Source organism: Magnolia sinica, chromosome 10, assembly GCF_029962835.1.
Source record: "Magnolia sinica isolate HGM2019 chromosome 10, MsV1, whole genome shotgun sequence".
Lineage (NCBI taxonomy): Eukaryota > Viridiplantae > Streptophyta > Magnoliopsida > Magnoliales > Magnoliaceae > Magnolia > Magnolia sinica.
This window is the reverse complement of record NC_080582.1, coordinates 22258172-22274765: the sequence shown is the minus strand read 5'-3', so window position 1 is coordinate 22274765 and position 16594 is coordinate 22258172. Positions and strand designations below refer to the sequence as shown.

The 16594-nt window shown below is 39.3% G+C and overlaps 1 protein-coding gene and 1 long non-coding RNA gene across 5 annotated transcripts in view; one reads left to right on the top strand and one right to left on the bottom strand.

The window, feature by feature from the left end:
* LOC131258163 (uncharacterized) overlaps positions 1-16594 on the top strand; it is a 92627-nt gene that overhangs the window by 23665 nt on the left and 52368 nt on the right. The gene's annotated exons all lie outside the window — the stretch shown is intronic.
* On the bottom strand, positions 1962-2568 carry LOC131258164 (uncharacterized). The gene is made up of 2 exons (XR_009177940.1): positions 2403-2568; positions 1962-2170 (listed from the first exon to the last, which is right to left on the bottom strand). It is a non-coding gene; the product is annotated as an uncharacterized LOC131258164 (long non-coding RNA).

The following is a 16594-nucleotide window of genomic DNA, read 5'->3' as shown; positions in this document are numbered from 1 at the left end:
CTTTGATTAGTACACATGGCTGTTGTATACGCGGCATGCAAGTAAACAAATCATCCAATTTAAAGATATAATGAAAGATACTAGAGCAAACAAATTAACATCCAAGCAAGTAATCTAATCACCCAATTCAAAATCTGCCTATAATGAAAGATATAATGAAAGCTCATGGAATCAGGCACTACAAACTTATCAGTAAATATTCTTGTCTATATTGCTACTACATTGTTCATTCTAGCTCCTACTGCTTTTTTACTTATCAAATACTAAAAACAGTCAGTCAAAATGATTAATTTGAATGAAACCTGACTAGTTAGTTCTTATCAATACTATTAGACCGAGGATCAGGATTTTCTGGAGGTTCTCCTAAACCAGCACTCAAGACCAATGATATCCATGAGAGACATACTAGAATGAAGCACAAGACACTGATCATCAGGCAAAACCTTTGACAACCCTACTTGGCATGGTGCCAAACCAGCCATCATGATGCTGCTACAAGGTAGAAATAGCACATGGCTAACAAAGAGGCCAAAAGGTCAAAAGTTTTTCAAGGATGCTTAAAAAAGAAATATCAATCAGAACATAGAACACAAGCTGAGATTTTTCTGTTCGTATCATAAAGCACACAGACATCTGCAGCCGTTTTCATCTGGAAACAAAAACAATAAACAAATAATCAATAAGTGCTGATTTCAGAACTAAATCATCCCAAAATTGAAGAAGAAACTGATTGCATAGTAAAGTGAAGCAGCAACAGATTTGGATGCAGGCGTGGGGTAGCGTCTATTAATGTAAATAAGTATAAATAGGTAGGAAGCAGGAGCGGGAGTGACAATCTGATGTGTGATTAGAAGCGGGAGCAACACCTAGTTAGAAGCTGTGTTGTCAAATCGCATAAGTCTTCTATGATGAAAAGCATCAAATTGAAACATAAGCAAGCAGCTTCATCATTCTGAATGTGTTTCCACTGCAGATAATACTTTGCTCTACTGTGAAGCTCTTTCGCAGGGCAAAGAAGGATACAACCATCGAAGAGGTATTTTCCCATCTTGATTGAAGTATCCAGCAACCATCTTCAAATTCAAAATATAAAAGTTGATCTTCTGATATGTTATCTGGGTGCAGCTGAATAAATCCTATTCTGACATCTGTAAGACTGCACTAGTTCCCCAGGCTAGCATGTTGGAATTCTCAAACATGTGCAGAGTGCTTAGTGACCAGGTCCTTGATTTTGTTTCAGTCAATTCAGATTCTCAGCATTTAATTTTTATTAAAAAAAAAAAACTAATAAACAGTCCCATCTGATTCATAGTGCAAGGGCTTCTCAAACTTGGTGGGATGATATCAAATGCTTAGGAATGTGCATTAGTGGGATAAGTGCCATAGTTTGCATGAATTTAGGGCCAATTTGGGATTCTGTCAAGTTAATAAAATCATTAGATGGGTTGAGACAACACTCTTACTAAAGAATGATCTGTTACAAGTTCCAGGAAACTGTGGGAAAGGAGAATGATCTGTTACAAGTCAGGAGTAAGCTAAGTATCCAAGCATATCCATGACAAAAGCAAACAATAAAAGATTGCATATTGATTAGAAATTTAATAATAATAAAAAAAAGTATAAAAGATTGCAGCTAATCAATGAAAAAATAAACTTAAAAATTTTCAGCTATAGCAAAGAGAACAATGTGAATAGGAAGTTACAGTCTGTTACATGTGTTGCGGTTTACCTTTTGCTGGGTGAAACTGTAGGCACTACCTTTCCGAAGCTTCATAATTGAAATTAACGCTTCGAATCCCACAGTTTCCTTCAGTAAAATCTGCACTGCACAAATTGTTTTAAGTAATCACCACAGAAGCATATTGGGACTAGGCATCTTTAAAAGCCACAAACCTGGTCGGATGCATTGTTACAGAAAACATTGTTCAGTAATTCAAGACTTCTTCAGTAGTACGACCACATGCAATCCAGATTTTTGTCATAACTTGCAGGTGCAAGAACACTATGGCAGATAATTCGAAATGATAGTAGAAAATTATAAGCTACATAGCACCACCAGAAACCCAACTAATTGAAGACAGACATGCAGTAAAAGTCTGAAAGCTGAAAAGACAAACATATGAGGTTGTTCCCTACCACAGCAATTGCCATCATTTCAAATGCTTGAATCCTGAAACACAGCCACCAACAAAACAAGAAAAGAAAAATGAGTTAAAAATGAAAGCGCTTTCTAAAAGAAAATCTACTAAGATCATCAATGAAATGTATCTAATAGGAAACAGAGCTTGTCACTAGATATAGAAAGTACAAATTCCAAAGGTTTGATTTATTGGCTACACTAGAGTTCACATATTTAAAGGAGAAAGGAAGCTAAAAGTGAGAAAGCACATGATGAATCGTACATATTGATGGATGACAAGACTTAGATGATAAGTGAAAGGACTTTGGAGTTGCCATTAGATGATAGAAATCGCCTTTCTTCAAGTCATGCCACAGTAACCTTCCATTCTATGGTCCTTCACAAAGAAAATATTTGGATGAAACTCAAAAGTGAAGCAAATACTAATTGGCTAGATAGGTGGACTTTGGATGCCAAATGCATCAATGTACATGTGTTGGTTTCTATATCATTGGGAGGTCCTGGTAGATAGGATTGTGCATTTTTTGTTCTCATAAAAATTAAATTCTCCTACATTCTGTATAAAATCCTATCAAAATCAATTGTATATGGTGATGACAATAGAAGATTAAATTATATATGAGGTATATGGGAAGGCAAAATTATATTTTTAAGGTAGTGTGTATATGAAAGACTATAAAATAGCAGAATATCATAATTGGTGCCTTCTTGAAACCATGACTCCTTATGTATAGGTCCTACCCCATGAGTGTCACTTAGGGTGGAAGACAATGGTTTGCATGGGTATTGGATCAATGATGGATGGTGATGCTAGTAGAATGATTGGATTAAATATGAGGTTATAGGAAGATTATAGGATAGTAGAGTACTACAATTGGTATCTTTTTGAAACTATAACTCCTTATGCATAAATTGTAAGTCCTGTATCCTAGACCGTACCATTTCGTAGGCTTCCGCTGTCCTCCTAGTTGAATTTTAGTAACCTGCGATCTGTTACCGGTATTTGCGCACTATCCTGAGTCGTGTCCCATATATCAGAGTCGGCGCGACCTGAGACTTGTACCCTTCCGACCGTGGTTCCGACGCCGCGTCTCGCGAGCTGAGGCGATACCCAGGCCAGGAGATGTGGGCCTGCGTTCAGTTCAAGAAAATACCGTGCGTTGCAAAACCCAAAAGAACATCACATCAAATCCCATCAATCCCATCAATCAAGTACACATCACCTCATATCTCAAGTACAACCCCATCCCCATGCAAACCCAAAGTCAACTCTCTCCCTTACACCCAAGTACACCCATCACTCACCCATCCCTCACCCATCACTCACCCATCTCTCTCTCTCTCTCTCTCTCTCTCTCATTTCCCCCCAAGCAACCATGTCCATGAGAGCTCCATGAGAGAGCTTTGTGTGGCCCACTTCCTACCTCCCATCTCCACCATCCAAAGAACATCTCGACCATTGAAATCGTCCCCTTGGAGCTCTACATCGTGTTGGCGGAAGAAGGAAGAAGAGATTAAAGGTGGGTGATCTTGAACCCACATTTTTTCTTTTAAGGGCCCACATATGGTGGGACCCACCTTGATGTTTGTGTTGTAACAAGAGGGGCCCATAGTGGTGGGGTCCCTTTAAAATACCAATTTCTCTCTCTCTCTCTCTCTCTCTCTCTCTCTCTCTCTCTCTCTCTCTCTCTCTCTCTCTCTCTCTCTTCCTTTTTTTGTGATGTCTTGTGGCCACCACGATTCAAAGGTGATCCCGACCGTTCGATCATGAGGCCCACCTTACTGGACTGTCCCGTCCGTCTGGACAGGCCCGAATGAAGGGAAATATAAGTATTAGCTTGATGTAGGACCCACCTTTGTGTCTGAGTGGCTGTGGGCCGTCCATTTGTTGGACAGCCAGCAGCTCTGGCTGTGGGCCGTCCATTTGCTGGATAGCCAGCAGCTCTGGCTGCTGTATTGATGTCATCAGTATGGTGGGCCCCATCATGCGGTGTGTGGTATCCCGGTCGTTCATTGACGTGGACCCCTCCATCTGCATGTGTTGAATGCACACTGTCGAGTAGCTGTTGCTGCTGGACATTGGAAAAAAATTATATATATATAAATATCGGCTTTCTCTAAGGCTTGTGGGTTCATACGTGTGGATCCCACATAGGGTATGTGCCTTATCTAAGCCATCCATCTGTCCTAACGGTGGGGCCCACCTTGATACACGTGCTATGTATCCCCACCGTCCAGGACGGTGCAGTGGGCTCCAACGTGATGTATGTGCCTCAAATCCACACCGTCCAAACCTCTGGACGGTGGGCTGATCATGAGGCCTGCGTTATATCTAAACCGTCCATCCATCTTTACTGGTGGCCCACGTGGACACCCACCTGCTGAGCGCACCGTCCGTGTATGGGACGTGAGACCCACCGATATTGATGTTTCATCCAGGCCGTCCAGGGCCTGGACGTTATTGTTTATTATAATATAATATAATATATACATACATACATACATACATATATATCTGGTATATAATATAATATAATATAATATATATGTAATGAATACAGATATATCGGGTGGGCCCCACGTGGGACCCACCCTGATGCATTTATTCTATATCCTCACCGTCCATATGCCAAGACAGTGGGACCCCAGGGTATATGTGTTATATACATACCGTCCGCGCACTCTCTTTGGATGTGGGGCCCACCTCACACACGTGGCACGTGTGAGGGTGGGACCACCTTATGCATATATTCTGCATCCGCACTGTCCATTACTCTGGACGGTGGGACGCTTCCAACCTTGATGTATGTATATGCATACCATCCAGCCATTCTTCATGTGGTGTGGGACCCGCCCACACGTGTGACACGTGTGGGGTGGGACCCCTTGTTGAATGCATATCTACACCGTCCGTCTTGGACGGTGAGTCAGTACTGAAGCGGTAGCAAGTTATGTGGGTCTGACCGTGGAGCTTGCATTGAATCCACACCGCCATTCCGTGTGGGACCCACACGTGCTGTATGTGTCTTATATCTACACCGTCCAATGATCTGGACAGTAGGGACCACCTGGACGTATGGATCCATGTCGTCCACTTGTTACTGCACTCATGCCGTCCATCTGTTTTACATCCAGCCATCTAATCAGGTGGGACGCTGCTGGTTGAGTTTCATCTTCACCGTCCACACCACGGAACAATAGGACCCACGCAGCTGGCAGCTGCTGCGATGTCAGCAAGTTCTGTGGGTCCCATGCATGATGTATGTGTTGTTGATCTACACTATCCACATGCGTGGACTCCACCATGAGGTATGGGTTTTATCCAAGCCCTCCCACTGTAGGACCCCACCTTTATGCATGTATCGTATTCACACCGTCCATCACACCGTCCATCTGTGCTGGACGCACAATGTACATGCTCCATCCACCACCATCCACAGGGACGGTGGGGCCCTGACTTGATGTATGTATTATATTTACTCTGTCCATCTGTGCTAGGTAGTTTGGATGGTGCCGTGCTGCCCCACCGTGATGCATTTGTTCATCCACCCTGTTCAGATGATCTGGACGGTGCTGGACATGTTTGGACGGTGATGAGGACTCCACCATGATGTTTGTATTTTATGTCCACGCCGTCCTTCTGCCGGTCCCACCTTGATGGATGTGATTCATCCACACCACCTGGCCATGTGATAGGGCCCACCTATGATGTATATTCGAGGCTCATATGTGAGGTCTAATGTGGTGTACAAGTGATGGGGCCCGTTATTATGTATAAGGCCCATGTGCAGGGCCCACCTGTTGCATATTTATGGCCCATTGATGTAGCCCACTTGATGTGTATGAGGCCCATTAGTGTGGCCCATTGATGTAGCCCACTTGATGTGTATGAGGCCCATTAGTGCGGCCCATTGATGTAGCCGACTTGATGTATATTAAGTCGTGTGATGAGGCCCATTGTGATGTATTTCTGACCCATGGATGCGACCCATTTGACGTGTATTAAGCCTTTGTGTGAGGCCATGGGCCCACTATATGTTTGGCCCTATGTGGACCACTCCTTAGGAGCAATGTTGGTTAAATGTCCACATTGATGGGCAGTGATGGTTAAAAGTCCACATTGTGACCTTCCCTTAGGCCTGGTTAGACCCATTCTCATCATTCTCTAGTGGGTTAACCCAAATTATTGGGCCCCATTGACATTGCTTGATCTATCATCGGCCGTCCATTTATGGACCTTGCCTTGCGTCGAGGCCGATTGTATAGGCCAATTTCGATTGTCGAGGCCGATTGTATAGGCCGATTCCGATTGTCAAGGCTGAGTATCGAGGCTGATTTCGATTTATCGAGGCCGATTCCGATTGTCGAGGCCGATTGTATAGGCCGATTCCGATTGTCGAGGCCGATTGTATAGGCCGATTCCGATTGTCGAGGCCAAATATCAAGGCCGAGTATCGAGGCCAATCCCGGTTTGTCAAGGCCAATTGTATAAGCCGATTCCGATTGTCAAGGCCGAGTATCAAGGCCGATTCTGATTTGTCGAGGCCGATTCCAATTGTCGAGGCCGAGTGTCGAGGCCGAGTATCGAGGCCGATTCCGATTTGTCGAGGCCAATTGCATAGGCTGATTTCGATTGTCGAGGCCGAGTATCGAGGCCGATTCCGATTTGTTGAGGCCGATTGTATAAGCCAGTTTCGATTGTCGAGGCCGATTTCGATTTGTCGAGGTTGATTGTATAAGCCGATTCCGATTGTCGATGCCGAGTATCGAGGTCAATTCCGATTGTCGAGGCCGATTGTATAGGCCCATTCCGATTGTCGAGGCCGATTCTAAGTGTCAATTCCGATTGTTAAGGCGGATTTCGATTGTCGAGACCTATATGTGTATATGCGACTTGTGTTTGAGGCCCAATGTGATGTATATGTAGCTCGTATTTGGAACCCATCACGATGTGTATTAGGCTCTTGTGTGAGGCCATGGGTCGACTATATGTTAGGCTCTATGTGGGCCACTCCTTGGGGGCAATGTTGGTTAATTGTCCACATTGTCGAGGCCAGTTATTGATACCGATTATGAGTATGTGACAGCATGGTATCACGATACATGCCCATACGCATTATCTGCATGTTTATTATGAGATGTGGTTAACCATTGCATATGTCATTGGACATGTTGTTATGAGACTCCTTGATAGGCGGAGATTGTCTCACATGAGTACATAGTATGCGCAGGATTGATGCATGAATGGATTGTATGACTCATGCATCTCGTATTGTGTGTTATGATTATTGTACGCCCTAGCAACATCAGGGTCGTAGCCTCCACAGGTATTTCATAGATGGCCAGATGGGACACCATGTGTTATAGATATCCCTGGGTAAATGTCTCTAAACCCTCTTAGTTCCAGAGGTTACTCCAATGTCTAGACTGAGTGGATACATGAGCGCATGAAGGCTGTATACCGTTAGGCTGCGTCTCCCACTGTGTCGTGGTCGGTTAGAAGGGGGTACGACCTTACCTGCCCGAGAGGAGGGGGTAATGCTAGGCTGAGTCTGACTAGCTCGAGGAATGGGTCTGCTATCGACGAGCCGGGCCCGATATTGGCAGGCGGACAGTGAGGTCTCTTCCACTCACCTTGTTGCACGTGATAGGGCGGCAATTTGGTTTGGAGTGTAATAGACCCCGGTGATTTTTTAGAGAGGAACCGTACTGATATGTGGACTTATTGAGTAGGAATTGCATACTCATTCATTCATTAATTCACTATCCACTTGGGCTGATGGTGCGTAACCATTTGTTACGTGTACCTTTGCATGACCAGGATTTCGGTTGGGCGCGCGACTAACTTGAGATAAGGGGTTTACCGTATTAAGTCTGACTATCCAAATTTAGGTATGGGACTGGTTTGGATAGAAGTCCCTTATGATGGACCCTGTAACCTGCGATACTACGTACTATCATCCCAACCTCACACTCCAGCTTGGTCATTTCATTCGCATCGCATATTGCATCCGCAGGCATATGACATTTTGGGTTGATGTATTTTTTGTACTTATATGGTCTAGACGGACTTAGCAGGATTTAAATATTGCATTGTACCCTCGGCATCTGATATTTGGCTCTCTATGACTCCTTATTTGCATAGTTGATCTGTATTGCGTACTTTGATATTGTATGAGTCATGAACTTATTAGTATGTCTGCTTACTTTGATTATTCTGATATTGCTTACTTGGCACTTATCTTGCACACACACTTTCACCACCCATTAAGCTTTCTATAAGCTTATGCATGATAGATGCGTACAGGTGACATTAGGTTGTAGCAGTGCTGAGCTTGAAGCATGCAGCGGACCTCTGGAGCTTTGATTTTCGATATATGTATTTTCCTTTCAGCATTGTATTCAAATATTTATATTAGTGGATATGTGATGATGATGTTTCCTTTGTGATTTAGGTAAACTTGTGGTTATGCTTCTTACGAGATAAATGTACATTGAAAAATCTTCCTTGTAGGATCCCAGGATCGAAATCTGGCGCTTGCGCACTGCGAGCCGAGAATGAGGTACTATGGAAGCTGTCGGCACCGGATTTGGCGATCGAAAATTTTGTGAGCTCGGTTTCCAAGTTTGGGGAGTGACATAAATACTATCCTAGAGCAAGATGGTGGGTAGGGAGAGCCCTGACTTGCTTACCCCTTGGGTGTCACCTAGATATATAGGAGAGAGAGAGAGAGAGAGAGAGAGAGAGGTGGGGTCCATCCATAGATGGCTCACTACGTCTTCCCTGGCCTTAGTCTAAGGTTGACATGTTGTCTCTCAACCTCTCCTTCATCTAAGATAATTTGGGAGAGACTTTGAAGGGTTGGAATTGATAATCCAATAGTTTTCTCAATGACTTGATTAAAGTAGATAATATGAGTCATTTTTATTTTAATAGAAACTCGAAATTTTGAAATCTAGAATCTTAAAAACTTGTGTCTTATGTTGTGTTTAAAAAAATCGTAAGAGGCCCTGTAAATAAATAATTGGCTCTACCCCATCCTCATTGTTCCGTGGTGTGGCCCACCTGAGTTGTGGATTTTGCTAAGTTTTGTTTGCCCCATCACCCGAAATCAAGAAGCTCACTTGATGGGCAAAGTGGATTAATTTACATATGCAACATATTGCACCCATAAAGCTTAGGTGTTCAGGAAGACGCAATTTGGCTGGTGATCCCAACACCAACCAGCTAGTTGGTGTCAAAACTTTGTGGGCCCCACCATGATGTAGATGTTTATTCTCGCCCTCCATCCATTTTTCTAGTTTATTTTAGGGCATGAACCAAAATGAGGCCAATCCAATGCTAAAGTGAACCACGCCATATGAAACAATGGGAGAATGATGTCCATCGTTGAAATCTTTATAAGGCCTATAGTGATGTTTATTTGTCATTCAATAAGTTCATAAGGTCACACGGAGCTGGATGAAAGGAAAACACAAATACCGACTCGATCTAAAAAACTTGTCGCTCCTAGGAAGTTTTCAACACTAAGCGTTCAATCCCCACTATTTCTTGTGTGGTCCACTTGAACTTTAGATCTACCTATTTTTGGGCTCATGCCTAAAATGCGCTTGCAAAATTGGATGGAGATCATGAATAAAGTAATACATCTTGATGGGGCCCATAGGGTTTTGACACTAGCTAAATGGATGGTGCTGGATCACTAGCCAAACCTTTTTCGTTTTAGGAGATGCACTAGGCTGATGTTGCATAGGATTCTGGTATGCCATTCTGAAGTAGATATTATGTGAAAAAGGCTCGCCATTGAATTTATAGAAATTCGATAGATATGGACATCAAGAAGGGCCGTCGAAAATTTTGAGTTTGAAAACAAAATTCGACAGTTCAAAACCACCTTATTGTTTTTGTTAGTTCGGACAATCCGTCTAATAAAAGTCTCGGCAAAGAAATAATTCAGCGGTTCAAAAACGTCGATAAGCCGCCAATTATTTTTCCGCAGCTTAGAGTCGTTGGATGTGTTGGTGGGGACTAAATTTAACGATCTGAAGTCGTCATTCATGACTCATTACTCGACGACTAGGAGCCGTCATTCTGGGCTAATTTTTTATTATTTATTTATTTTTTATAGTCAACAGCTCTAGGTCATCGAATCTTTTTTGGATATTCAAAAAAAAATGATGAAAATTTGTTGAAGTTTAAGCACCAAGCTGGTGGATATGGCCATATACCTAATAAACAACTTTTCTTTATATAAAATTACTATAATCCACTATATACTTGATAAACACATTTTATACAATCTAAAATAATTATATTACATTGTTTTTTCATTTTCAAATCAAACAAAATATAGTACAATTAAAGTATATCCAAATTTTGAAAGTTTCTTTTTCTTACACGGACATTCAGAAATGACACAAACTCATACATTAAGGGCTTGTTTGATTTTTCAATTTTTAGTAAAATGTAAGGTAAATGAGAAATTATTACCATTTTATAGGCATTTGTTTAATAAGGAATTATGGCCCATGGATCAAGTGTGAAATACACTTATAAACGGAGGTAAAGTAAAATCTAATTATTACATTTTTTTACCTTACAAAACCACCATTTTTAGGGTGATTTTAAAGTAAAACAAATAATGTAACAAAATCATCATTATAGTCAAATGCATATGATATGACAATCAAATAACAAAAGTAAATAATCATGACCCGTTTACAATTACGGTTGTAAGTGGAAAACCAAACATCCCCTAAATGTTAAGTAAATGGTCCAATAATGAGAATGCTCAAGTATTTACAATTTGGTCATTTTTACAAATTAATTAATACAATTCAATCTAAACAGTGCACCCAAATGCAATAAGAAAGACATGCAATTTTAGTGTAACTAGTTCATAGTGAGGGTTTAAGTTTTAATTTTTTATTTTGACTAGACTCTCTATAACCAACGAAAGCTGCCTATATACTTATCATTGTGATAAGATCAAATCACTGTAGTTCATCTTTCTCTTTTTCAGACATGCCTTCGTATTTCTTAACTATCGATTCAAAGCCGATTACCATTGATGGTGATAATGGATCTGTAGTGGAAGATGTCGACCATATTTCAGTGAAGGAACGAATGATAAGAACTATTATTATCCATTTCATTAGTGGAAGATGATCCATGCCATTAATCACACATTTTCCATAAACCACACACTTACTACCAAAATAAATTGTACTCAGCTTTGAAATGACAATTAAGAACTAGAAGGCACGTCCGGAAAAAGAGAAATTAGAAATCCAAAATATCTAATCACAAATCCATAAATACATAATCCACTATACACTTGTTAAATACATTTTATATAATCTAAAATCACAATAATCCACTATTTTTTCTTTTTCAAATCAAATAAAATATAATGTAATTAAAGTATATTGAAATTCCAAAAAATTATTTTTCTTTCACGGACTTACAAGGAGTACATGTGCATGGTGTTAGTATATTTCATGGAGTTACAAGCAGTACAATGCAATCCTTCAATGACTACTTGAGCCAAACTAGTACTAAATTCTATACTTATTTTTCGATCTTCCCAACCTTGACTATGAACAACTATATTATTTTATTAGTATCTTAGATTATCATAACATGAAACAAAAATCTACAAAAATTTTTGTAAAAAAGATCTAATAAAGTACAATTGAATATACTTTCCAAGACTGTTGTGGTAACAGAAGTGAACATAAGATGAGAAAATTGACTTCTTCGAGCTTTTCCTACATTATCCATTCCAAATGATTGCCTGAAATGAAAAAGGTAAATTGTTAGCATCATTTTTTAAAAGCTATAAGAACTAGTAGATATTACATGTATTCATTACAATAATACCTAGATTAATAATCCAATCATTCAAGTGGTAATGGTTTGTCTCTTCTTTTTCTTTTCCTGAACCCCGTAAACAATGAGAGAAGTGCCTACATACTTATCATGCATCATGATAAAATCAGATCATTGTAGTTCATTTCCATTTCCACATCTCTCTTTTGAGTAAATTCAGTTACACGTTTGATGTAATACAATAAATTTCATCGTTGTCTTTTATGACATATTCTCGTAGTGCTTATATTAAAGGGCTCGCATTCATCATTACCATAAAAAGATAACCGATCTTCATAAACATAGATATCCCGGAGACAATATGCCAAGAATCCATAGGTCTACTCCAATCCTTGCAATAGAAGACCTGATTTTCTTGTGATACAAGAATAAAAGGCTTGTCATCTTCTTTAGTATTTTGCATTAATCTCTCTAGGTTTAACTTATATCAAATTCGTCTCTAGATCAACTAAACATCTACTTGATTCATTTATACGTACCCAATACAATATATGATCGTCTCCTTGAAGTCAACATAGTCTAATTCAAGTATTGGTTTGATAATGTCGTAATAAGTGACTTCTTCATCCATCAAATTGGTATGCCTAACACTTTACTTGAAACTAGTTACAACCTTTATAAAAATCTTAGAGTTTTGTGTCGACGAGCTCATTTCATATTCCGATATATAGAAAACATATCAATTAATCGTGTAAGCATTGTATGAAATGACATTAAAATTGGGTCATCGACAAGCCACTTTGTGATCGAAGTACTGGATTCATCTTCTAATTGTTGTCTAACCCATGAAAAATAATTTATTGGCTTCTCCAATTGTGAGTGACCTTCCAATTATAAACCCTTAATGAGTATCTTTGAAGCACAAGACTTTGAACATATTCTTGATACTTTTCATGAATCATAATGTGAGTGTGCTTTTGAGACGTAAGCATACACATGTGCACGTGTAAATTCAATATAAATGAAAAATATTAGATGAAAACATACTTCTGTTACTCAATGTTTAAAGCAGATTGCCTGAATACCCATTTGCGCACTTGCTGGCATTGCACTGGAGTTAGAATGTAGGGCTTTCGATTTTTATCATCATGGTATGCAAGTTCACCATCATCATCCATGAACGTTCCCTGTCCTCGCTGGTGAATTCCTAATTTACGTAAACCATCTATCATGTAATGCATGGAATACATCATTACTTTTTTCATGAGATATCATTCTATTATAGAACCCTTTGGAAATGTTTAATTCTCTACGTATTGTTTATAACTCTTTATCATCCTGATTAAAGTCATAACAATCATATTATATTTAAAATTATTCATGAAACATTGATGCATTTTTTAATTACCTCTTGAAAGGATACATCTAATGTTCATAAAGTTTTAATTACCTTAGACGGGACCTCATATGAGCGCCTCCTTCACAAAGTTCACAAGGAGGTGTGTCATGAAAATAAAAAAAATGTAAGAAGCAAATACTTTTTAAAGATACAAATAGTTTTTGCAATATGGTCTTTCATTTTTTGTTGCTCCTTATGGTGAATAACGTTCGAGTACAAGACATTGAAAAATATCAAAAGTTGTCAAACAGTAACACACAATGGTTTATGCTTTTGTAACTTCAAAGCATACATTAGTAATACTAGTGGTAATTGTTGTATCAAGATGTGATAATCATGTGACTTTAAGTTTTGCAATTGAAATACTTGTAAGCTCATATTATGTTTTTAATTCAAACTAGACCCGATAGGAACATTCAAATTATACAAGGTTTTGTAAATTAATTTTTTCTTTGACTGAGACAATTCATAAGAAACTTTAGGTAAAACCTTGGTGTCATTAACAGTCACCAATCACAATTGTCTCTTTATCTTTATTTCTTTTAGATTTAAGCGGGCTTTACGACCATCCTTAGTCTTATCCTTTGTGTTCATGACTGTTGCAAAGAGGTTTTCTGCCAGATTATTTTTCAATGTACGTCATATCTAGATTGCGGCGAATAGACATATCATATAAGATTGATATGATATATGGTTGTTAGAGAATTATAAAAAAATAAACAGGTAATAAATAAGATCATGTACAACAACTAGAATATCGACTTACACACCTTTTAGTATAGCAAGTCAAAGAACATTGATTTCTTCTATCATAGAGTTTCATCATATGCCAAAGTTTTCCTCTTTTTGCCCGTTACCTTTCCAAAACTGGTCTCAATAATTTCTAATTTGTAAAATAATTCAACACTGCTCAAACGATGACTCGGTTTCCTCTGTTCTTCCTCCCCATTAAATTGTGATTTTTACATTCTAAAAGGACACTTTGGATCCATTAGTTTTTTTTTTCTAAATATTTTTTTTTTGTGTCTATATATACAAACTTCCCTCCATGATTTAGTCACATTAATTCTGTCATTTCTCTATATACAGGACTACCATACTTTCCTTCAGTCCTACAACTCAACAGATGTTTGTATGGTGACTAATCATGAATAACCCATAAAAGGATCGCTTTCATAGTAAACATATATACTTTTATTTAGAGTCATATGTTTCATTTTCAAAGTACCACAAATCATTCGATTATGTAATCAGTGGCACACCAATGTCATGTCCTTAACCATTTTTCTTGAGAATCAATAGTATTAACATCGTAAACTCATTTCGCATACATAAAGATGGGGGTAGATTGTACAGAACAATCATAACAGGTCAACAATTGTGTGCATCGTTCTTGTTACCAAATTGATTGAATCCATTTGTTGCATATCCCAATCAAACATTGCATGCCTCCATAACAAAGTCTGACAGTCTACGATCTATTCCTCAACAAGTAGAATCCATTACAAGATACAATTATCAAATGACATAAACCATAGAAGGGTTGGCTAAAATTCAATATAAATGACTCCTTAAGAGGAAACTCAAATGGGGAGGGGGGAGATAATGCCTTTTGCATGATCTTTGTATTCCATAATTGTTATGGTCGGGTTCATAATATAATTGTTGAAATACAGGTGCTGATAAATGGCTTAAAGATTTTTGTAAATATAGGTCTGTCCAATATCATTGTGGAGATCGACTCTCATGTAATAACGGAAGCGACCTCAAACCCTTTAGCCTCAAGCCCTTGGAACATCTAGTACCATTTGGGGAACATCCAGAGAAAGCGATGTCCCCTTAACCTTAAGTTTTCTCACAACCTTCGTGAAGGTAATTTGTTCGCGGATGGTCTAGCTCGGTTGGCCAGTAATGGGTGCCCTGCGGACCTCCCTAAGGTGATTGGTTATACTATTATAAACAAGGCATTGTTGCAAACGCATGATACATACAATAATCAAACTTGATTGTCGATCAACATGCTTACACGATTCAAATACATGGAAATAACAAGTTTTAGCTTGGTCCATGTTGTCCATAGGAGCTTGACTTCCACTTAGTGGCTAAGTTTAAACTTACGCTAAAAGGTCAGGCCTATGGTCTCATCACCATAGAATTTGAATGTGAAATTAATCATTTTCAATCTTTTTTAATTGTGCATTACTTTCTCACATGCATGCTCAACTTAAGGAGCCACAACACAACGCGGCCTGTTGTTTGGTACATTTCACCTATTGTGTTTGGTGCAATCTTTTTCCTCCTAGGCAAAAGTAGTGACTAGAAGTGTCATGAGATTCTCAAGATTCATTGATGCAGGACATGAAAATTAAATATGATATGCAAGATCTCAGGCTTTACATCATACTCATTCAGAAACAATCACATAATAATTTCACATTCCACACAAAAGCTCAAACATTCAAACAAGGGGAATCTGCACGAGTTCAGGCCTACACAGGAAAGGGTTGGATTAGTAAAAATTATAAACCAAACAATACTCAAAGGTGAGTAATAATCATCCAAACATGCACAACAATCAGTCCTTAATCCAAGGGATTCACTAATTTCAATTCAGGGAACCCTAGGGTAAGAAAAGGGGTGAACAAATTAAAGATAGTGCAATCTAGGGTTATGGTTATGAAAAATAGGTATGAGAGGGGAAAATAAGAAAAAAACCTGAACCGGAAGACAGTCCCCACGTGCGGACAGTGGGTCAGGCCTGACACACGTGCACAGGGGCCTGGCCGCACGTGCGAGGGGGTCGCACACCTGAAAACCGAAGCCTTAAGTCTTGTTGGCCATGGGTGGCTCTAAAATCCTTAAGTTTCAGGTCGATTCGAGCTACGGGCTGTGTGTGGTGCTTCGCCGAAGTTTTACCCCTCCTGTAGGGCCAGAATCTGGAATTCTTCTGTAAAGAGAAAAACTGTTGCAATAAAGGACAGATTTGAAGCACGGATGGTGGTAAGAAATGAGAAGTAGAGATGGTAGAGGATGTGGGCGAATCGGGATAGATGTGGCTTCGTACCACGGTAGTTAGCCCTTCGATAAAGGGAGGACTTCGCACCCAATTGGATTTCCATAACTCAAGAATTCAGAGGAGTATGAAAATTCAGAATTTTTATTAAACTTTAATAATCTAAAAAAATACAGGGGGTGCCTATTTATAAGAAAACCCTATACCCCA